The 24,761-nt window shown below is 39.5% G+C and overlaps 2 long non-coding RNA genes across 2 annotated transcripts in view; both read right to left on the reverse strand.

Moving 5' to 3' along the window:
- Positions 1-24,761, reverse strand: part of LOC106726330 — a 194,482-nt gene that overhangs the window by 109,003 nt on the left and 60,718 nt on the right. The window lies entirely within an intron of this gene.
- LOC106726333 lies at positions 11,897-22,975 on the reverse strand. The gene is made up of 3 exons (XR_001362390.1): positions 22,886-22,975; positions 21,484-21,538; positions 11,897-11,906 (listed from the first exon to the last, which is right to left on the reverse strand). It is a non-coding gene; the product is annotated as an uncharacterized LOC106726333 (long non-coding RNA).

A 24,761-nucleotide genomic window follows, 5' to 3' on the forward strand; every position in this document is an offset into this window, starting at 1 on the left:
TTCCTCTCTTCCTATTTACTTTGAACAAATTTATCTTGTTGACAGACTGTCTCAACTCCCAAAAAGGTAAGCCCGATGTAGGTGGAGGTTGTCATCTCCTCTCTTCACTGCTGTCTCCACAAAAACCAGAGCAGCACTTGGTGTGTGATAGGCGCTTTGTAAATATCGAATGAATACATGAAAAAAAAAACTGGCTGAATTAAAGGGCTATCAGATGGATGAAAGATTAAAAGAGAGAGATATAGGATATAATGAGATTTCTAAGGAGACAGAAAAGGGACCTTTCTAAAGCCCCTTTTCTTCTGGGGCCCCCTTGAGGGCAGGATGGTTGAGGTGCCTTCTGCCTGCTACACCTCTGCAGAGTTGTGGCTGGGAAGGACACTGGCCCAGGAGCCATGACAGCAGCCTCCAGCCCTGCCTCCCACTCCAGTCACATGAGTTTGGGGAAGCCCTTTCCACTCCTTTGGCTCTGGTTTTACTGATGGAGAAATTTAGGCGTGGGCTCTGACTTTCTCCCATGATGGACTGGCACTGAAGGAACAATTCATTGATAAGAGATTTGAACTCGGTGGGGAAAACTCCAAGAGTACAGAATTTACATTTGTAGGGTATGAATTTTCCCTAGAAAGGCTTGTGGCAGCAGAAATCCAGCCACTTCCCCACCCCACCCCACCCCCATGAAGCAGGGCCACATGCACTGGGCTGTGGCCTTTGCAGGCTCATGTTAACACCCAAGCTTGTGAGGATGCCTGTGGTCTGCCTCTTTAGGACACCGTGCTCCATCTGCTGCAGCAATCTTGTGGTCCAGTCTTCATTTCTAGTCTAAATACACACGTTTTCTCTGCCTATTTCACATGAGGATCTTGAAGGAATCCAGGGACATTTTTCTTGAACCTGCCTAGAATTTGTTTTGGCAGGAGTTCTGAAGGTTGAAGTCTTGAAAGATTTGAGTTTTGTTAAATTACAGATATAATTTCAGCGAGGTTAAATAACTCAGGCAAAAATTGGAGTGTCCTCCCATCACTTCTGCCCTTAAACTCTCCCCATCCGGCAAGGCCGACCTAGTGCTGTCTCACCCAGGAAGCTTTCTCTAGTTATCAGAGCTCAAAGGGCATTCTCCTCTCCCTGAGGCTATGGTAAGGGTTGAATCACAATCTTGCAAAGTTCCCTAACTTTCCTGAGCCTCAGATATCTCAACTATAAAATGTGATAGTGAAAAGAACAGAAGCTAACATTTATTAATTGCTTACTGCCAAGTTAGATACTTAAGATCCCTGTGGGCAAGTCCCTTTTTTTAATGCCTTCTTTATATGTGAAGAAACTGAAGGTAAGATGAAATGATACTTTATCTGCACTGGGCGGTGGAGATTACATTTAAGAAACATATAGATTGTGGCATCCAGTGGGCACTTAATAAATGTAAGTTCCTTCTCCAACATTCCTATGAAACCAGCTTGGGAGTGCCATTCTCACACCACTTACCACGTCTTGTCTTATATTGTGATTGATGTAGAGGTTGTGAGGTAGTACATATAGGAAACAAGGGCTGGGCTATGGATTGAGCCAGCCTGGGCTCCTGCCCTTAGACGTGTTAATCTTTAGGAACCTCGGTCTCTACAACTGCACAATGGGAGTGATAATATTGTGAGGATTCATAAAACTGATATATAAACATAATCTAGCCTGATGCCTAGCATATAACAGCTATTATTGCTGCTGATCATGAATGATAAAATCTATATTCCTTTTTAATTTGATATCTCCTGAAAAATAAAACGGGCCTTTTCCATCTGTACCCATTGTGGCCTCATCCCATGCCTTGTATATTATAGAAGTGCTTCTCAAAGTGCACTTGAAGGGCCACCAGCATTAGAATGTCCCCAAAGCTTGTTTAAAGGAAGATTCCTGGGCCCCTCCCTAAACTAAGTGGTTCATGATCTCTGGCTTGTGGCCCAGGATTTTTGTGTTTGAACAATCTGCTCAGGTAAGTCCCATTGACGCTGATGTTCAAAGAGCACTCTCTTAGGGGTGGCAACCATCTCTGAATGACATAAACAAATGGATGAATGATCAAAGCAATTTGCTGAATTATGCATTTTTTTTAAAGTAATGAAAAGAACTGATAAGCATCATGCATAGCCCATGGACACAGACAATAGACAGGTGAAAGCCTGGGATGGGGTGGAAGTTGGGTGGAGGGGGACCAAGGGAGAAAAATGGGGGATAGCTGCTATACTCTGAACCAGGGGTCCTCAAACTTTTTAAACAGGGGGCCAGTTCACTGTCCCTCAGACCGTTGGAGGGCCGGACTATAGTTTAAAAAAAAACTATGAACAAATTCCTATGCACACTGCACATATCTTATTTTGAAGTAAAAAAACAAAACGGGAACAAATACAATATTCGTATTTGCATGTGGCCCGCGGGCCGTAGTTTGATGACTCCTGCTCTGAACGATAAAATAAATGTTTAAAAAAGTAATGAAAAGAAAAACATAAGAATGGTGCTAAGGTTAAAAAGACTCTGGTCTTGGTTTTCAGCATAGAGTTTTGGACAATTGCTCACTTGGCTTATTCCTGCGCCAAGCTCCTTCAGTCCACGTCCTTGAGTAGGTAGGGTAACTATCTACTTAGGCTCAGGTCTTCATTAGTCTCTGGAAATTTCCTAAGAACTCTTAGTCTTTGACTGACTCATCAGCAAATAAACTTATGCACATTCTGTGTGCCTTCCCATTAAGTATCATCCCAAAGCTCTACTGAAATGTGTTTTTTTCAAATATATTTTTATTGATTTCAGAGAGGAAGGGAGAGGGAGAGAGATGGAAACATCAATGATGAGAGAGAATCATCGATCGGCTGCCTCCCACATGCTCCACACTGGGGATCGAGCCCGCAACCCAGGCATGTGCCCTGACCATGAATCAAATCCTGACCTCCTGGTTCATAGGTCGATGCTCAACCACTGAGCCATGCCAGCTGGGCGAAATGAGTTATTTTGATGCATCTGTAATAAAACAAATAACCTTCAAACTTCTAAAATACTTGAATAATTTTAACTGGGATATAAATCTTTTTGGCCTTAACATCTTAGCAAAGAAAAAAATCCCAAGTCACATGAATCATATCCATAGATATTTTGGATTTATTTTCATACCAACTAGTTTCTTTTCTAAGGACATTTCTTAAAGCCCCATTAAACCACAGATTATTTTTCTATAAAGATTCATCACAGAAAGATTTCAGTAGAAATGCTAGCCCTTTAAAAATAAAAGAGAGGGAAGATATAGTGATGTGGTCAGCAGAATCACAAATTAAATTCACCCGATAGAGTTGGTTCTTCAGGTCTGAGGAATATAAAATAACACATTTCTGGTGAATAAAAAAAAAATCCACAGAAAGAGAGACCAGTTAGTTGTACAACATGAAAAGAGAGGTTACAGTTCCAAAGCCCCGGCTCCAGCATGAACAGCATGTCCAGGTTAGGAGTCGTACTCCCTGGGTAATTTCCTTACCAAGTGTGTAACACTGTACAAGGCAAAATGCAAGCTGTCAAGCCCAACAAAACCTAGTTTAATTTCTCCCACAGAAAAGGAAAACAATAACAACCTAAAACTGAATACCTTTTTCATGAAAAGTTTACTAGATTTTTAAATTTTTAGGCGAGGTGGGTAGCAAAAACTACACACTAAAATGGCTTTTTCCAAGAGGTAGAAGTTGCAAATATGCTAAAAAATCCCAAAGTCTAAGGTTCTATAGGGTAAGTGTAGTCTTAGCTCTAGCCTATTTCTTATCCTTTTCGGCCTCAATTTCTTCATCCCTAAAACTAGAAGCAGAATTGTGCCTTTTTCAAAGGGGTGGTTGTGAAAATTATAGCTCTTAGCACATTTTGCTGCATGCTGAAAGACCATAATTGATGCTAGTTATTATAACTACACAAGCTTCAGCTTGGAGACAAAGATTTCTACCTTTATTGGAATGAATAATTGATCTTCGTGACCTCAATAATAATGAGATATTACGCTGCGTAGCCCTGGCAGGGGAACTGAAGCAAAAGTAGAAACTGCAGAACGTGGAAGCAAAGCCAATTTTTTGAGCAGCAGAGAGAGTTTGATGCACACTAGCTGGACACATCTTAAAGGAGATGGTACTTCTAGACATGCCTCATGTCATCAAGAAGCTTCTATGCCAACACATTATTGTCATGTATTTAGGCAACAGTGCCAAATACAACACCAGATTTCTCCGAGTTCTAGTTTTACGAATATTGGCTATTTGTTAACTCCTTTTTCTCTGAGGAATACAGAACACTGAGTATTAAGTTTTATGTTTCCACAGATTACACTGTGATAATGAGGGAGTGGAAAATATTAATTTCTGTTTTCTGTTGGGTAGGAGGAGGCATAAGAAGATAAAACTGCTTTAATAAAGTCACACCTTTGGAATAGAACCTCTGTCTCTTAACACAGAATTTCAAATCAGTTCAGTAAAACCCCCTCTGCTTCATCTAGGCTTTGAGTGCACAGAGTTTTGCTTCCCTTTGGTTTCATTTTCAAGAGTGATAGTTCATAAATTTGAACCAATCCCATGGTCTTTCCCATCACTGCCCTCTGGATATGGTTCAAGGTATTTTTTCTTCCCACTGGATGTGAATGTGATATAGGTATGAGTCTCATGCTGGGTGAGATTAGAAAGTAGTGTGGTGAGTCATGAAGGCTCTAGGGAACCACACCTCTGGTTTTCCATTACAAGCAGGTGAACCAAGCTGGGATCATATCTGAGATCTGAGGGACAAAAGCCCTGCATTCCAGGAAGCGTCCTCAACATCCAAGCAGGATGCATTGGGGTAGTTGGGAAAAACGTGAGGGTCAGAGAGATGTCTGCACTGAAAGAAGCCCAGTCCATGGAGAACATTTTAGGTGTGGCAAATGGGGGTGGGGAATTGACGTAATGACCAGTCAGGATGAGAGAGCTGAGCTGAAAGAATCTTCTAGAAGTTGGGAGTTCACTGACAACACACCCATTATTTTAAAACAACAACAACAACAACTAAAATCCATAACTAAATCATGACCCTATAACACTCAGGCTGAAAGTAAAGGAAGTAAAAGAAAAATATGCTTTTGGCTTCAGCTTTAGTCATCAAGTTTCCTTTTCTCAGAAATAACAGATTTCTAGAAAAAAATACCTTAGAGAAATGGTCAGAAATGCAGCAAAGACTTGTATGCATGCATAACCAATGGACACAGACACCAGGGGGTGAGGGCATGAGTGGGTGTGTGTGTGTGTGTGTGTGTGTGTGTGTGTGTGAAGGCAATGGGGGGATAAGGACACATATGTAATACCTTAATCAATAAAAAATTAAAAAAATTTAAAAAAAGAAATGCAGCAAAGATTTCTGTTAGATGTTCATCATTGTTACTCATATCAGTAAAATAATGAAAGCAAATTTAATGTTCAACAATGGGAGAAATTTTAATAATTTAGCACATTGATACAATGAATATTAGACATAAGTTTCTAACGAATGTTTTATAATGTAAAAATGTTCACAATATTGTATTTAAGTGTAAAAGTCATTAAACTGTGTATATGATATGGATATAATTACGTAAAATACCAAAGGACATTTAAAATTGGAAATACTAAATACACCATAAAGGAAACAATGATACCCTATTTCTAGGTGATAAGCTTATGGGAAATTTTGTATTCTCCTTTGTTTAAATGTTTTGTAAAAACACAACTAATATGTATCTTTTCAATACTTTGAAGAAATACTATTTGAAGGAAGATGATGTGACAGCCCACATAGAAAGATGGCCAATGTGCCTGGAAACGAATTTCCTTCTAAAAACTACTTGTGCTCACTATATCCTGGAGAAGAACAATTCCAAATTAACCTTAGGCAGCACCACCCCCGTGGCTACCTTGGTTCAGGCTTACAGGAATTCAGCACAACCGCACCACTCAGCTGGCCTCAGGAATGCACATGTCTGAGCCGTTTCCCTTCAGCCATGTGGGGAACATCACTGCCATATATCCACAGTTGTAAGCTGTCCAAGTCCTGTCATTTTCTGTGGGCAAAGGGCGGGAAGCGGCTACGTGACGGCATGCATAGAATCACATATTATGTCCTGTGCCATTACATTTTGCCAGCTTTCTTAAGGCACAAACCCTTCAACACATTGTTTATTTTTTTCCTCTCAAGAATTTGTCCAAAATTTGATATGTGCAGAAAATGTCTTTTTAACCTCCCTTCCTTCAGCGTTCTCCTCGGTCATTCAAATATGTGGTAGGAAAAGAAAACTGATTTACATTACAGCTTTTTATTCTCTGGATTGAATGCTCTCTAATTTTTGTTTATTTGACTTTGCAATGTTCTCCTCTTGGGAAATGAGCATATGCACAAGCTGAAGGTAGGAATATGAATTGGTACATTTTGGGAGTCTTAAGCATAAATAAGCACATATACACATACGTACATATAACTTTACCTACAAATATTAAACTCTTGAAAGTATATATACCCTTTAACTCCAGCATGCCACTTCTAAAAATTTATTCTAACTAATCAGCAATGCTTTATGAATAATAGTTTGTAATCAGATTACTATTTATAGTTGTAAAAAACTGGGAATAACCTAAATATTTAAAATTGAAGATTAGGTAAATGAATAATATAGTCACAAAATGGTAGGCTATTCAACTGTTTAAAATAAGAATATTTAAATACTTGAAAATATTTAAGATATTTTGGTAAGAATAAAGGCCAGGATATAGAACACTGTAACATTAATTTATAAAAAAAAGAAAGAAAGAAAAGGAGATAAAAAAAAGGACAACAAAAGCCTATACAACATGTCAACTACAGGGTCTCTGGTGATATCTGTGTACCTTTTCACACCTTCCTGGATTCTCCAAACATTATATACTAAACATGCTATTTCTTTTATAACCAGACCAAAAAATATTTTAAAATTGTTTTACGTTTAAATGCTACTGTCACCTGAAATTTGGTTTAAATAATAACATTGAACATCACGTGTCACTGGCACCTCTTGGCTAAGACTCCAAACCTCTGAGGGAAGGTAAAGAACCGGCATCTGCTGAGAAGTTACCCTGTGCTGGGCATTTTCCTGAGCTTATCTTATTTAATTCTCAAATGAACCACTGAGGTAGAGGAGGAACAGCCCCTCTTCAATCCCTCTCTGTACTGTAGTCTCTTTAAACCAGAATATGCTAGTAATTCATCCAGAACATTTTCTCACATGGTTTTCCTCCAAAGTGATGGAATACACCCCATATTCTTCAACGTGATGATGATCAGTGGCTAGCTGAGTCTGGGACTGAGAATTGTCTGATGGTGGGATGTGGCTCTTCGAGGGCATCTCAAGCAGCACCACATGAGGAAGGCCAAAGTCTGCTGGGAAGGGGCTAGTTCATGGGACCGAAAATAAGAGTCTAAGACAGCCATAGCTTTTACCCAACCCAGCCTCGGGACATTTATAAATAAACATATATTTCTACAAAGAAACAGAAGCTCTCTTAGGGGAATTGTGTCCATTTTCCTTCCTTTTGGATCTAATCATTGTACCAAATTACTTGAGAAAATGCACCAAATTACAACACAAACATGACTTTTCCTTTAATGAGTTAAATGGCCAGAAAGCTTATAAAATGGGAGGAATGATCATTAATTCCACTTTCCCTAAGATCAGGAAATCTAATCTTTTTAATAGACTTGATAGTTTGGTTGTGGCTTTTCAAATCCGTTGCTCCTTTTCTAAGCTATTATTTATAAGGACAGGGAGAGTTGATTTTTATAAATTGCTTCTTCTGTAAATGAAAAATACCCTGATTTGTCCCTGAGATTGAGTTTAAAAAATAGAGTTACATACAGATGTTGTTCTTCTCATTACCACAGATGTGGAGTTTAAGATTTAGGGAATGTGCACCTCATCTTCCCTAGAGTTTTGTTTCTTAGGAATGCATCGTTAGTAGGTTTATGAAGAATGTTTCCAAGACAATGTGGCTGAATAATATCTTAGCTGCAGTTGGATGGGAATGTTAACGCCTTTACAATTATAGGGTGGAAAAGTAGAGCAAGCTTCATTTAGGCAAGCAAGGCTCTTTGGCCTAGACAACTTCTAGAATTAAGTGACTTAGGGAAGGTCTGGAACTTCACTAAAGTGAACATGGAAGCCGTCGTTATAATTGACACCTGGGTTTGGAATCTAAAATCTGCAAGAGAAGAACATAATTACAGACCACAATAGGACAAGATATATTCCCTCTCTATATTGCTCTTCACCCAACACTTTTATCATTGCCAAGAAGAGCATTATAAATCACTCCCTGATCATTCTTCATATGTTCCCCAGATTGTAGTATATTTTCCTGAGCCTCCACTTATTGCACTTTGCTGGACTGTAAGACTATAGTGTGATATTAAAACCAGGCCCATCTCTTTCAGAGCCCTACTATTCATATTACTCAACCTCTGTGGTTGTGCTGGGTGCCAAATCTATGGCTGGGTCCTACAACCCCCATCAAAAGCTCTCTGGATCTTTAAGCAAAGTAATATCCTTTGTTACCTCGGAGTGGTTCATGTACAACTTAGGGGAACCCTCAAGAAGTCCTCTTACCTTGCCTATTTCTACCTACTTCAGAATCCACACAATATACCACATGCAGTGGCTGTCACAGGAAGATCCCAAAGTTGGGTGGGACCAGGAATATGTATTGTCCTGACAACTAAAGGACGCTTTTACCGCTCAATACAAGCATTAAGGTGAAATGATTGTGGCTGAGACCACATGGAAAATTAACTTTTTTTCCTCCTAAGAAAAACAATCACTAATTGTTAACTTCCCTCCAAGGTTAACTTGAATGACAGGCAGGAGAAACTTATAAGGGCAAAAGCACTTTTAGGTAGGAAGAAGGGAATGGTGAAGAAAAGAGGTAACATTTTAAAAAGTCTGTTGAGTTTTAAGTGGAGGCACAAAGGGAGGCAGGATCAAAGAGTTGCTTTCATAAAACTGGTAATAATTATTATTGGTGATAATTTAAATACTTGATTGCCCCGACATATTCAAAGAAGACTGTGGTTTGGTTGTGTCTCCAGAAATTACAGAATATAAAACAAAGTTGGCAAGTTGCAAATGGACCTGACTTTGTAAAAGGAAGTAGTAGGATTTGAAATTTCAATAGAAGTCATGGAAATTATTTTGCAAAAATAACTTATTAGGGGAAGCAGAAGAAAATATGACTGAAAAAGAAAAGATATTACATGTGTTTTTGACAAACAACATAAAAGGGAGCTTTAAGGATGCCTTCCAGAATGTAGTAATAGCAATAATGTAGTAAGAAGTATCAGTAACATAATGCAAGGACTGGCCATGATGAGTGGAAAATAAGTAAATAATTATTCATTGGACCAGATTCCACTGTAGGAGTGAGTAGGGAGGAGCCAAGTGACAGTGTTTGCAGAGAGACCACCATGTTCTTGAAACCCCTTGCCTCCCCTAAAAACCATACTTGGGGAAAGATTCCAGCCAAGACTCAGTCAGTCTACAGCTTTCATATCTGCCAAGAAGCTCTGAAAAGCATCTCTTGCCAAACTTTACACCCTTCACTTCCTGAACTTTCTGGAATTCCAGCCCTCCTTGGGAGAATGAGATGTTTATTTTCATTCCCCCCTGCCAGGTCCAGAGAAGAAGTTTAGTACTGCTGAGGGCTGGTGCCAACAATACGATCTTGATATGGAACGTTAAGATCAAATATGGATCATTATGCTTGAGGATTCTAATTATCTGATGCATTAACAAATCAATAAAAATATTTACCATATACCCTCTATGCATAAGGCATAATAATAGAAGGATAAATGAATTTAAGTTATAATAGAGGAATCTATAACAGTGTGGAGCAGACATTAGACATTAGCTATTGGTAGGTGCTGTTAATTTTTCATGGCAAGAAACATGAGTGGCATGATCAATAAGAACCATCAAGTTCGAATAAAGGAGAGATACGTGACCAGGGACTAAAGTGGTTACCACACCTTCAGGAAATAAGAAGACCTGAGGAAGGGAAAAACAAATACACATTCTTTGATAACCTATCAGGCTCCTTACATTTGTTCTTTCATTTAATCCTCTCACCAAGTATTAAGGTAGGTATTATTCTTATTTTTATAAAAGAGGACATGGAAGCCTAAAGATGCTGAGAAATTTGCCAAGATCACACTAGTAAACAGAAGAGTTAGAATTCGAACCCACATCCAACTGAGTTCATACTCTTCACTTTAATATGAAGGATGGCTGAATTTGAGAGGCTAAAGAGAGGCCAGAGAGCGACTTCCACAGTTTGGCTTGTACTTTCTAAATATGCACCTGCACAGAATAGTAGAAATTAGTTCAGAGATGAGTAGCTCTCTTAGTGAAGTGGTAGGAGAGAAACATCATGGTCTAACAGACAGAGATAAATGCTACCATTGGGTTTTTAGTTAAATGTCTGGTTTGGTGTTCCCCAGAAGCAGACCCAGATACCAGGGTTCAAGTGAAAATAAAAGGGCAAGCAGGAAATATTGGTAAAAAAGTGGGAGAGTAAGACAAGAAAGAGAATACTGCAAAAAAGAGTGATATATAAACCCAGCTATCACCACGGAAGACTGGAACTTAATCTCGTGGCAGATTTCTGGAAAACAGTACAGAACACAAGCCTCAGAATCATCTATCCAAAAAGTCAGCAAGCTGGAGAATTTAGACACTCACTCTGCCCAATCATTGGGTAGAAACTGTGGCAGAGGGGATGGAGTTGGGTAGTAGTTAATTCCAGAAGTGGTACTTCTGGTCTACCATGTACACAAGCAGAACCCCACCTGAGGCTTGGAAGAAATCCCCAAGGGCAAGTCACACAGACACAGTTGAAGCTGGCTGTCTTGATTGATACTGGTTGAGGCTGCAGGGATATGAGCAGGGCACTGACAGCACCTGCCATGAACATTAGTATCTTTGGTGCAGGTTTTGTGATATTTATTACTCCACCCCTTTGGATGTGTATGAGTATGTAAACCATTGTCTCTCAAACTTCAGAGTACATAAAAATTGCTTGGGAAGCTTGTTAACAAAGCAGATTCTGGGACCTCACCCACTGAAATTCTGACCCATTGTGCAGGGATGGAGTCCAGGAATTTGCATCATTAATAAGTATTCCAGGTGATTCTGACACACATGGTCTGTGGATGACACAGTGAGAAAAAAGCCTGGGATTTCCATGCCTTACATAGAAAACTCTGATAAACAAGGGTAGGCCATGTGATAAGATGAGAAGAGGATGGTAATTGGATCAAGCCTTGAATATGAATGCTGGCTCCATTACTTATTGACCTTAGAAAAATTACATCATCTCGTTGTTTTCATTTCTTTACCTATAAAATTTAGATTAAAACATTTACCTGGACTGTTTTCTATGACAGTTAAATAAGATAACATATAGAAGAGTCCGGAGCAGTATGTGACACATAGTAAGTGCTCATTGATAATTTTCTCCTTCTCTCTGTTTGTTTTTTTCCGCAGAAGATTGAAATCTGCTGACAAAGTGATGCCAGTGGCATTTGGTAGTTAATGCTGTTTGACAAATTGTACTTGACTAGAAGAAAACTTGATGATAAAATAATGCAAGCTTCTGCTCTAACTTTACCCCACACTTTTTCTGCACACTTACAGATTGGGTTATTTTTGCCTTCCACTTATAGCTACATTACTTCATGATTGCCCTGGGGCAATAAACAGAAGTGTCCATGTGCCAAGAGACACATCAGGTTGATCTGGCTCCAGACCTGGCCCAAGGAGCTGGACTGCAGGCTCTCACCTTCAGACACTAACTTTCTATACTGAGAAGCCACTTGGAATTTTTTGGCTCTTTGTATTTCTAGGAAAGATATTTTTAAGTATATACTGAGGGGAAAAAAAAGGAAAGGTGCCAAGAAAAAGATTAGAGACAAAATAGGCTGTGATTTTAGATGCAGAGAACAGACTGATGTTGGACAGAGGGGAGGGAGTTTGGGGAACCGGGTGAAAAAAAGTGAAGGGATTAAGAAGCAAAAATTTGTAATTACAAAATAGTCTTGGGGATGTAAAAGTACAGCAGAGGGAATATAGTCAATAATATTACAAAAATTATGTATGGTGCCAGGTGTGTACTGGACTTATTGAGGGATTGCTTTCTAAAGTATATGACTGTCTAACCAGTATGCTGTACACCTGAAACTAATACAAAATAATATTGAATGTCAACCATAATTGGAAAATGTAATTTAAAACATAAGCCATTATATTAAAAAACAGACTATGATTTTGAATAGATTATACTTATTTATTGTTGTTATTGCATAATGGACAAACTGATTGGCAATGAAAATAAATTTGGGGATTATAATGGTTTTATCATAACAGAGACCTCAAGAGATGAGCATTAGAGCACAAAGCAAAATGCTTAGCACTCAGTAGATCCTCAAGTGTTCACTCAATTTAATGACATCATTCAAGAAAAGCGGTCACTTCTATGTTTCTCCAAGATCTCTAGGATGTCACTCCCTGTGCTCATCTTTCTCATAGTCCCCTAGTTTGGCTTAAGTGTTACCCAAATCTCTCTTGCCTCAATTTAAAATGACTTCTGCTTGCTCCTCAAGAATACAGAGGAAAATGTATCAAAGAACAAAGCTTTATTAGCTGCTTCCAAGATTGGTTAGCTTAATCTCAAACAAAAGATGCCTAGGATAACAGTGAAGATTTTAAAACAATTTTCTTTCCTATAAATGTTGATCTCATTCCATCCTGATATTGTTCAGAGGGCTTTTGCCACATATCAAAACGCTGCCCACAATATAATGCACAGCACCTGTTTCTTCAAGCTTTGGTACCTGCGAGATGCACTCTACTATCTTCACATCACTAAAGGAATAAACACTGCTGGACGCGAAGCTACAGCACAAGCCACGTGGGAAACCATTCTTTTATGTCGCCCCACTAACCTATATCTTCCAAAGTAGTCCCTTTCCCCATGCTTACATAGGAAAACCAGTGTGGTCTGGTGGTCTAGGGATGGGCTTGAGGACCAAGACACCTGGTTCTAATCCAAGTTCTGCCTAATTCTTGCTTAGAAACCAAGATCAAGTCACAACTCTATACTCTCATTTTCTCTAATAATTGAGTTGGATGAAATGATGAATAAACTCTCCTTTATCCCTGGAAGTGATTTTTCTAAGAGAAAAGTCAGGATAACCAACAATAAATACATCTGATTCTAATTATTTGCAGGAGTTATGTCTTCTAAGTAGCTGGGAAAACTGAATTAGCAAATGTAACCCATTGCTCTTAGGGGAAATACAAGGTTAGGTTCCTGTGAGCCTCTGAGCACAACATTTTCATCAACTGATGAAAACATAATTTGTGTGTTTCTATCTAAAGACACCTTAATATACAGTGGTTCTCAATTTTCTGGCCCTTTAAATACAGTTCCTCATGTTGTGACCCAACCATACAATTATTTTCGTTGCTACTTCACAACTGTAATGTTGCTACTGTTATGAATTGTAATGTAAATATCTGATATGCAGGATGGTCTTAGGCGACCCCTGTGAAAGGGTCGTTCGACCACCAAAGGGGTCGCAACCCACAGGTTGAGAACCGCTGCCTTAATATATATTGTTGACTTATTAACATTGAGCTCACAGCCAACATTGTAACTCCTGCCTGAATGAAACTTACCTAACATGCATATCCTATCCTATATAATAAAAGTCTAATATGCAAATTGTCTCCTTGAATGGGAGTTCGACTGCGAGTTCAACCATGAGTTCGACTGCTCGCTATGACAGGCACTGACCACGAGGGGGCAGGGCATAACATGGCGGGCTTCGGTGACGCAGCGGTCAGCAGTGGAGGCGCTGCTGGCCCTGATGAGCCCTGACAAGAGTGGGACCATGACAGGATGGTGGAACAGGTGAATGGGAGGCGCCAGGCCAAGGCAGGTGCGAGCAGGGCCCGATCGCCCTGCAGAAGGCGACCAGTGGTAGCTGCAAAGGGGCCGAGCCGCCGCCCGGCTCCCAGGCGCTGAGGGAGCCTGGTGGGGGCCTGATGACTCAGGCAGAGGGTGGCGCATGGCGCTCAGGGGCCCAGATGCTGCTTAGGGCCCAGAGGTCAGCTTGGACCTGCCCTTCCACACCAGACACTCGTACTTCAATCGCCAGCCAGGCCTAGGGACCGCACCCACGCACGAATTTCATGCACCGGGCCTCTAGTTTTTCCAAAATATACATCACAGCCTTCTTGTGCTCAGGAACTCTAAACAGCATTTCAGCACTGTGCTTGGGGACCATTCTAAGCAGGTGAAATCACCAACAAAAAGTACAAAATGCAAAAACCATGGCATCAGAAAGACAGTGAAAAGGACACATATTTATGGTATGAGAATTGAAACGAGGCAGAGTACCCACCACCTTGTCTGACCTCAGCTGGGAATGAGTGCACAAAGCTACTCAAATTTTCGTTGCTCAGTACATGTCTGCAAACGACTATGAAAGCAGCACAGATATTTATTTAGAAGTTACAAAGAAATCTTAGCAAGTAGCCAAATTTGTAAAAACAGAATCCATGAATAATGAGAATCAACTGTACATTAATAATAAAAAATTTTGTTATTTTATAGTCTCTTGATTCTAAAAAAGCAGACTTTCTTCAAAACCTTAACTTACAGCTGTGTAGTAATCCCCTCAATTCCCCTGTGTTGGGTGAAATTACAACTCCATCTCACAGATGCTGAAATATGCAGATGAAGCAGCTTCATAAACTTCCCCAAACAATGTGACAACCAAGTCCGGAGAACTCAGGAGTGTGAAGCTACTTCTGTGTCTGGCCCACTGACCCAGCTACTGACAGAACAGAAGTCTTCCCCTCATTACCTGTCAGCTAATGGAAACAATCTTGTTTTATGTGTGTTTCTATCTAAAGACACCTTACTATATATTGTTGACTTATTAACATTGAGCTCACAGCCAACATTGCAACTCCTGCCTGAATGGAACTTATCTAACATGCATATTTTCCCATAATGTACATCACAGCCTTCTTATGCTCAGGAACTCTAGACAGCATTTCAACACTGTGCCTGGGGACCATTTTAAGCAGATGAAATCACCAACAAAAAGTACAAAATGCTAAAAACATGGCATCAGAAAGACAGTGGAAAGGACACATATTTGCAGTATGAGAGTTGGTGCAAGTCTGCAAAGCATTCTGGGATACACCTTCTGGAACTGTAGCAAGTGATTATTGTGACCATCCTGTAAATTTTATCCTGGCAGAGATGACAGTGGTCAGGTCTTCAAGGAGTTTTGAGGATATCAGCTATTCATAAGTGGGTTCCAGAGCAGAAGAACACTGATGTGCAGCATGGTTACTGTGGCTGACAGACATCAAACCTTTTATTATACACTGATGATTACTATGGTAATTAATATAGATTTAACTTCCTTCTCCACTTCCCAGGAAAGTATTTCTCAGAAAAATGAGAAGAACTTGGGATTTAGACATAGACCTGAATTTAAACCTTGGCTCGCTTGATTATGAGTTATGCTTCTTTTAATAGGTCATTTGATCCTTTGGAGAGTCAATTTCCTCATCTGTAATGTGCAGAAAGTTTTCACTTCACAGAGGTGGTATGAAGATTAAGTGCACCCTGTAAGTCACATGGTCTTTCCCTTCTGCGGGTCGACAGTTATCATTATGTTCTTTAACAGGTACATGTGAGGGTGCAGTATCTTGCTTCTTCAAATTTGTGGGCTTCTTTGCTGGGTCCTTCCCCTGGATGCCAGTGACAGTGGTGAGTCATCGTGTGCAAATGCAAGTTCTCCACCCAAAGTTGTAAGAGGCCAAAAACTCATTGCTTCAATGCCCTTGAAAAGCTACAAGACATTAATGCATGTCTGTGTGCCAGAAGTTTAGAAATGAAAATTTCCACATTCCTCGTGCCTGGTCTCATTAATTCTCCCCACACCATTGGTGTTAAAGTTTTATAAATAAGCAAGACAGGATTGATTTGTTCCTTTTCAGCACACTAAAAGAAAACAGTTAAGAAAGCACTCCCATGATCATCCTCCCTACCTACCTCACCTCCACCAATCACATCACTCTTTAAGAATGGGCAAAAGCCTGTGTAGCTTTTCCCAATCAAGGGAAAGAGGGCTTCGTTTAAGTCTGGTTTGTGCAAACATGCCAAAATAATACAGCAAGCTTCATAAAGGGTCCAGTTTGATTTATCCCTGGCTAAAGTGAGACTCAAGATGTAGGAAGACCTGACTACCAGTAGTATAAGATTTGGGGTGCCGAGTTGGACCTATATGGACGGAGCCTAGAGGAATGGAAGGAACACTGAGGGAAGAATTAGAACACCCAGGTGGCCTTCAAGGTATCCTATACTGGAGTTTACAAACTTTTTCAGCAAAATCCTGGAGATTCCAGGCAAGGCTTGCCTTTTGGATATGGATAAGGAAAGGAGCAAGTACCTTTAGCCAGATCAGACCTACTACTGTAAGTTCTACATATCAGCCTCCCATATACAATCATTTTCACCCACTAATATGCTCTAAAAGCCCTTCTGTTGTATGAATTCCCGCTACACTTCCCATCTGATTCATCTTCTTGCCTAAACAGTTCCAGTGACAGGGCTCCCAAGTTAGCCATCTCTGGACAGATGTTCACTAAATTTCCTTCTGGCTCTATTGATCTATAGCAATGGATAAATGCCAGGAAATACAATGGTGCAAAGGCACAGACTGAAGGCATTTGTTTAACATGACATCATCTGTAGCATCCTATGCGGTTACTCTTCTGTCTATAGCTAATAAGGACAAAAACAATTTCAAATTTATTTTCTTCTAATATATTTTATAAACATGTGAAAATACATTCCCCGGGTTTTTTTTTGACACAGGGTGTTGCTTTTTTCTCTTCAAGAGGGAAAACATTCACATCAGGATCAATTTAATTTTTTTCTCCTTTTAAATCATAAACAGTCCCGGTACAAGAAACAGTAGCTGTTATTGATTAAAAGTTCATTTGCCTTGCCTTCCTGATGATTGATACTTGGAGGGCAGGAGGAGTGTTGGACTTTGGTTGGGAGATTGGAAGTGGGTCGATTTTGTCACATTACCTGCTCTTTATGAGAGTGTTAGTGTTGGAGGAAATTTAGGTTTGGGGAGAGAGCTTTCTTTGTCTGTAAATTTTAGTGGATGTTGGTCCAACTTATTGTTTTGTTTTGTTTCTTACCATCCTGGGTTCACCAGCTTTTAGTACCTGTAGTGCACATGAGCTTGTGAGAGGACCTCTAAATGGGCTTTTAATGGTCTGTTGAATAAAGCAGCTACCAGTTCAGGAAATGCATGCATTTTATAGGTGCATATTTTCAAAGCTTCTATTTGTGAGTGACAGTTAAGAGGTGCCTTAGTATATATTCTTCACAGACCCAGTACAGCAATAAAGACTGCCTCTGGAAGGATTTAAAAAAGAAAGAAAGAAGTGTTCTTGTCCCATTTATACTTCTAATGTCAATAATAATTTTTGTAGTTTAAAAAGGCATCTTTCCTTTAGAAAAGTTATTTGAGCTCATCAGAAAATTCTAATTTCACAAGAATGTGGCAATGAGATTCAATGAATACATTTTTCAGTGATCTCTGTAATCAAGGCATGGGATATTAAAGAAAAGAGGGAGAGCGATTAGCAGTTATAACAGAATTCTTAGTCTTTAGTTTTCCAATTTTAATGTGTTGTGAATATTATTTCCCTCTCAGTTTTTAACTACAGCAAACATATACCATACACTAGAGATCCTTCAACTTGTCAGTTGGTAGAACATCTGGAAGTAATAGTGATCTTTGTACAACACCATTTAATATCAACATATTAAATCTAAAATAACAGAATATATAATATGACACCAGATTTTATAAGATAGTAATAAAGGCAAATATCAGCACCAAATATTTAAAAAATGTGTTTGGAAACCTTGGAATTGAAAGATATCCCATTAAATTAAGTTTTCTAAAAAGTTGGAAAGACTGATATTATTCATATTTAGTGGCACAACATCTTGACTAAAATAAAATTGTGGAAAAATAGTGTTCCATGGAAGCATGGTTTAAGAATCAGTATCTAAGCAGAGATGCATGAAAATTCTGAATTAATTTCTAGAGATCTTTTGTATTATCGGTCGGACTTTCAAAAATTGATTTAAAGACCTCAAAAACCAAAGGGAAAAGTCAAATAAAGAAATACCATGAAATGTAAAATTTCCGTTTGCTACATCAAACACTATAAAAACATTAAAAGGCAAAAACAACAAATTGGAAAAAATATTTGCAACATAAATTAGAATGTAGGGTGATCCCCAAAATGTATATAAACTTTGAATAATTATTAATTCCAATGTTTATTTCTTTTCAGATTTAACCCATTAGAATTAATCATTATTCAAAGCATGTATACATTTTTTGGGACAGCTTGTATATTTAAATAACAAGAGTTTGTAAATTCAGTAAGTGAATAACTAATACCAGGGTAGAAAATTGTGGGCAAAAAAAAATGATAAGTAACTTACAAAATTAAAAACTACATATTGGCAATAGAAAAAATTATTCAACATAATTGCTAATCAAAAAATGCATACTAAGAAAGATACAATGGCATGCATTTCCATCAATCTATGGATTTAGGGAAATGAACACAGTTATACACTGCTCTGTATGTCAGTATAATTTCCAGAAAAATAATTTGGGAAAATCTATCAAAACCTTTGACATTTCTAATACCTTTAATTTAATAAACAATTCCACTTTCAGACATGTGTTGCTATCTCTCATTCCCTGCCCCTCTCCTCATTTAAAGGCATCTGTATGGCAGTCACTCTATCACGATTTTATTCCATTGATTTTTTTTTTAGGGAGAGTGGAAGAAAGAGGGAAAGACAGAAAGAAACATCGATGTGAGAGAAACACATCGATTGGTTGCCTCCTGCAGGAGCCCTGACCAGGCTTCTGGCTTGAGGAGGAGCCTGCAACCCAGGTACATGCCCTTGAGCAGAATTGAACTGGGGACCCTTTGGTCCGCAGGCTGACGTTCTATCCACTGAGCCAAAACGGCTAGGGTTGTATCATTATTTTAAATTGAGAAGTTAGAAACTGTCTCACTGTGTAAAGGATGGTTAAGGAAGTTATGGCACATAATATCATACTAGAAGGTCTTAATTATTATGCTATAAATGGTTCCTTATTGATATCAATAGGTATTCATAATATTTAATGAGAAAAGCAAGTTTAAAGATGTATGATTCTATTTCTGTAAATTACGTCTATAGAGGAGAGTACTGGAAGTTCATAGATCAGGGTGTCTATTGTCATTAGATCTGGGTGGATGGAGTTATGTGTGTTTAATTTGTTTTTTAGTCTATACATATTTTTTTCTGAAATGATTATGTGTCAGATTGAGAGAAAAACAAGATTTATTTTTAAGTTCAGGGACCAAATGACATCTAGCCTAAGACATGTTATTATCTCCAACAATAATCTCTCTTATAGATTCTTCCTCTCTAGCATGCTTTTCACTCATTTTATTCATGGATCACTTCAGCTGGTGATGACTTTCATATTTCTCCAAGGGATCATATAGTTTATTCCTATGCAATAAACTCTCCCAATCATCAGTAATAAAATCAAACCATTCTAAATTAAGGTCTTTGGTAGAGAAAGGCCAAGTCAATGAATAGCTTTGTATGATTTGAATACATTCCTAAAGAAATAAGTCAGACTCCTGACTTTCATCTTGGTCCCAGCCTCTGGAGTAAGAACTCAACCAACTTAATGTTTAGGAAATTACAAAACAAAACAAAAAAATTAAAAGCCAGGATAAAAATACTCATTGATCCCATTTTTGAGCATCTATCCAAAGGAGATTAGTATGTCCTACATATATTTAAAATGAACATCAGGAACAAACTTGAAAGGAAAAAAGCAGAAGTAATGTATAAATTTTGAAACTAACGAGAGTCCAGGGGTTCACAGCTCAGCCCTGCATCTTGTACACTGTGAGATACAGAGAAAGCATTCAGTCCTTCTGAGGGGAGATAATACCATAGTAAAAACGGAAGGCTGTTATAAATACTAAATGAAATTAAATACCAGGTATATCATGCACTAGACAATGAAAAAATATCAGTTTCCTTCATTGCTAGGAGCAGAGTAAGAGGGCAGAGGAGGAGAAAGCAGGAAATTCCACTCACCTCCAACCCCCATGGTCAGAACTTCAGGCATTGCCCTAGCAGTCTGGTGGGGAAAATATGTGTTTGGAAGGAAATGGATATATGATTGGGAGGATGGAATCTTTTAAAATAATTTTTAACATCCATTTGAGAATAAGAACAAAGAAAATTCCATGATCATGTGGAGCAGTGAAAACTGAGATCCCGTAGAATCCAAGGAAACTTTGGGCCTGGGACACATAGATCATTATTTTTGAGAATTTGCAGGTTCTCTCCCTGCCCTGCCTCCTCCTGGATCATGCTGAGGGATCCCAGTTTTGCTGTTTGCCGAATGAGAAACAATACCTTCTTATTTTTAGTGAGTAGAATGCTACGACAACACATGTGATGGTTGGTAAAAAGGCTTCAGCTCTTGAGAAAGTAATGCTTACATCCAAAGGGTCCTAGTTGTTGTCATTTGCAATGTGGTGAAGTTGTGAGTTTTACCTTGGAACTCTGAAGCTGAGAAAAGGCCATCTCGCTGCCAGTTTAAGTGGGAAATGGTTTGGAGAAGATTTGAAGTTTTAAGAGCTCTTGCAGCATGGTGAATGGGGAGGAAGTTTGATGGAAACAAAAAAGTCCGGCTCATGACTTGTAGGGTGGGGGCTGGGGCTGGTGGTCAGAAAAATGGGAATGGACTGTGGTATGTACCTCGTACTGAGTGCGGTTTGAGAGAGTGGGTGTGAATTAGAAATATCATGAAAGTGAAACACATCCACCACAATGTCTGCTATTCTGGGTTGGAGTTTGAAATAGCGAAGTGTTTCTTTAGCATCAAAGCTTTGGCAAAGTGAGGTGGGCATAGGGACAGGTTCCAGTCTGGCCAGAAGCAAAAACTCCACATTTTCCTCAGGAGACATGTAGTCTGAGAAAATGCTTTTGGTTGCTCAGAGTGTATGTGTTCACATTTATTTTGGAGTACTTTCTGAAATTTCTTGAGTAAAAATGGCTTTACTCTGAAACAGGGCAATCATGATCCCTGTTAATTCTCTCTCTCTCTCTCTCTCTCTCTCTCTCTCTCTCTCTCTCTCTCTCTCTCACACACACACACACACACACACACACACACACACACCAGTATCACCAGTATTTACTGTTTGATACTTTATTGTCACTTTTTTTGGGTGCTCACAGTGAATTAGAAAGAGTCCTTCTGAGGTCCATTTGGAACTCCTTGCCTGAACTCTCTGGAGGAAAGAAAGAGAAATGTCCCAGTGAATCTCAGCACCTTCTTCTACCATAAGTCTGGCTAGTTTAATTTGAAGTAAAAATGGACGTGAAGGACCTGGATGAATGGTTCAGTTGCCTGGAGTGTCGCCCCATACACCAAAAGGTTGTGGATTTGATTCCTGGCCAGGGCACAAACCCAGGCTGTGGGTTCAATCCTGGGTCGGGGCACTTACAGGAGGCAACCGTTGATGTTTCTCTCTCTCCCTCTCTCTCCCTTCCTCTCTCTCTGAAAAAAAATCAATTAAAAAATCCTCAGGTGAGGATTTTTTAAAAAGGCAAGTGAAGTATGAAGTATCTCTGCATTCAGAGAAGGGGACTTGGACAGACATGAGCCACTCAGGCCCCATGCCTCACTGCACATCAGGGCAAAAGGAGTGTGGTCATCAACTCCACCACATGAGGAACAGCCCATTGGGAAGGGCAGCCTTGTAGTTCGGGCCAGATGTTCCCAGGAAATTAATTTTGAGATAAAGGCAAAGCAGATGACTGGCAAATGCTCATGTGATGGAAATTGAAAATGTCAGGGAACAAAAGACTGGAAATAAGAGCCCCCTTTAGACGCGACTCTCTCAGCTGCATAAGAGGAGCAGGCACCATCCCATTTTCTGTCTCAAGCCCACCACTCGGCCTGAGGGCCTGAAATCCCAAAGAGAATTTGCTCCCATTCCCTCTGCACCTCTTGAACTGGCAGTGGAGAAGGACTGCTCCTGAGTACCTATCTCCCAGCCTCCTTCCCTCCCTAAAAATCGAAGAGTTTAGGAGGAGAAAGGCCTTACCAAGTGCCACAGAAGGCAAATTCCTTGAGGCAGGGTTTAGACATGACTTACATTTGTATACCTACTTCCCAGCAATGAGACTCCCATTTAGTAGGTACTGGATACATTTTTTTTTTTGAATGCACAAACTGAGTAAAATGTGTGTTTGTTGGTGAGGAGGGATTAATGTTTTTAGAAGATAGCTATGGTCATCACTACACCACACACAGGAATCAATGTTGTTGGAGCACCTCCTGTAGGTAAGGGTGCCAGGCACAGGACTGTACATTTTATATCACCATCTCACTCACTCCTTCCACCAGTCCTATAAGGTAGGTCATCAGAGCGACCCAGAAAATGGAGGCATATGGCGATTAGTCACATTTAGACTATTGGGGGTTAGTATTTGAATTGAGAGCTGTCTACCCCCATACCATAATGTGGCAGCCTCTCAGACATGCTGTGCCATGCTTACAAGGTGTGAAGCTGGGAAACCCCCTTTATTTTATCACTTTAGGGAAGGATCCCCCACACTCAAATTGTTCCCACCTACTGGCTGATAGACCAAATCTATTCAAGGTTCCTTCCTGGATCAGAGTGGAGTAATGTAAAGAGTACAGAGGTTCAATCTTCAGCTGTACTTCTAGCACTTCCTCTGACTGGATACGATCCTCAGTGAATCACGTTTGCCTTTCTGAGCTTCAGTTGGTTCAACTGTCAAACAGGAATATGTAACATGTCCTGTGTTTTCACCACAGAGAATGGTCTTGACTCAAGGATTAAATTATATAAACTTGACCAAAAAAAATTTGACGTCTGCTAGATTGTTAAGGCCAGAGACATTGTAAACCCCCAAACACCTAGGAAAGGGCTCAATAAATTTATGAAATAGAAGGACTAATATGACTTCATATTCAAAATACAAAATTTCCATTTTCCTAGGTTCAATTTAGACCAGCGGTTGCCAACCGGTGGTCCATGGACCGCTGGTGGTCCATGAGGTCCAAAAGTTTGGCGACTGCTGATTTAGACAACTGTAGCCACGATCAGTGGCCTCATCCTTTCCAATGGCCCAGGGCGATGGCAGTAACATAGAAGGCATTGGTTGTCTGGTATTCCCAAGGAGATCGTTTGAGATATATGAGGACACCCAGCTTTATCAAAATCCCTAGAACCCAACGTTGCTATGGAAGTAGTAGGCTGCCCACCTTTAAGGGCATGAGTGTGCTTGGACAATGAACATAACAATGATGATCCATGTTGACCAATGACAAAAAGACACTCCAAATGTTCTAGACTGCCTAACATTCTCATAGTTCTTGAATGATAGCAGGGAGGTGGGAGATTTCCTCTCCCATTGCTTCCTACCAATATTTCAAATGCCTGAATTTTTATTTTCTACCATCCTGATTGAAACAGATTAAATTTTATTTAGAACAAATGTATGTGCCATTTTTTGCACCCTGGTATTATGAACTAAAGTTCATAATTGTTAGAAAAGCACTATATAACTTCTGACCTAGGAATAGGTGACATAGTCCATACAAAATGTGTGTAAATGATTTACCAACTCATGAAGAAGCTGCTTTTTTTAAAAAAATGTTTTTACTGATTTCAGATAGAGGAAGGGAGAGGGAGATAGAAACATCAATGATGAGAGAGAATCATCAATCAGCTTCCTCCTGCATACCCCCTACTGAGGATCGAGCCCACACCCAGGCATGTGCTCTGACTGGGACTTGAACTGTGACCTCCTGGTTCATATGTCAATGCTCAACCACTGAGCAACACCAGCTGGGCATGAAGAAGCTTCTTAATTGATGAATGTGGCTGTATGAACTTCTGATAGAGACCACTGCCATATATCAGTTGGAAGCTTCTTTAATTCCTGCTTATATTCACAGCATGGTTATTATTTTCTAAGTGCTTTATGTATGTTAATTCACCTGAGCCATACAACGACCCCACAAGGTAGATGATACTATTACCATTTTACAGATCACTGAATGTGAATGATAAAGACAAGATAAGAATTTAGCAATTTTGACTCCTCAACTGTCAATCTTTGAGAATGATCCAGAAAAGCTGTGTCTGTTTTCCCATAGACTAGCAGTTATTGATTGATTCAGAATGCAAAGCTCATATGACAGGTGTCTTAGTAAACAGGAAATGGATGGCAGAGCCTTCTAATAACTATGTAATTTTAAGAGGTAGATCAAGAAGACATAATTATTGGATGGGGAACAGATGGCTTTCCTTTCCTGTTTCCACGGCACAGAGTGAGGAGAATACAGGCATCCCACTTTGGGGTCAGAAAACATTCCCTTACATGTTTAACACTTAACACTCTTGTCTCCTGCTCATGGGAAACAGATAAACATGTCACAATAACTGAACAAGCACACTTGAGGTTCTGACCATCAGG

This window comes from Myotis brandtii, unplaced genomic scaffold (assembly GCF_000412655.1).
Source record: "Myotis brandtii unplaced genomic scaffold, ASM41265v1 scaffold250, whole genome shotgun sequence".
NCBI classification, from domain to species: Eukaryota; Metazoa; Chordata; class Mammalia; order Chiroptera; family Vespertilionidae; genus Myotis; species Myotis brandtii.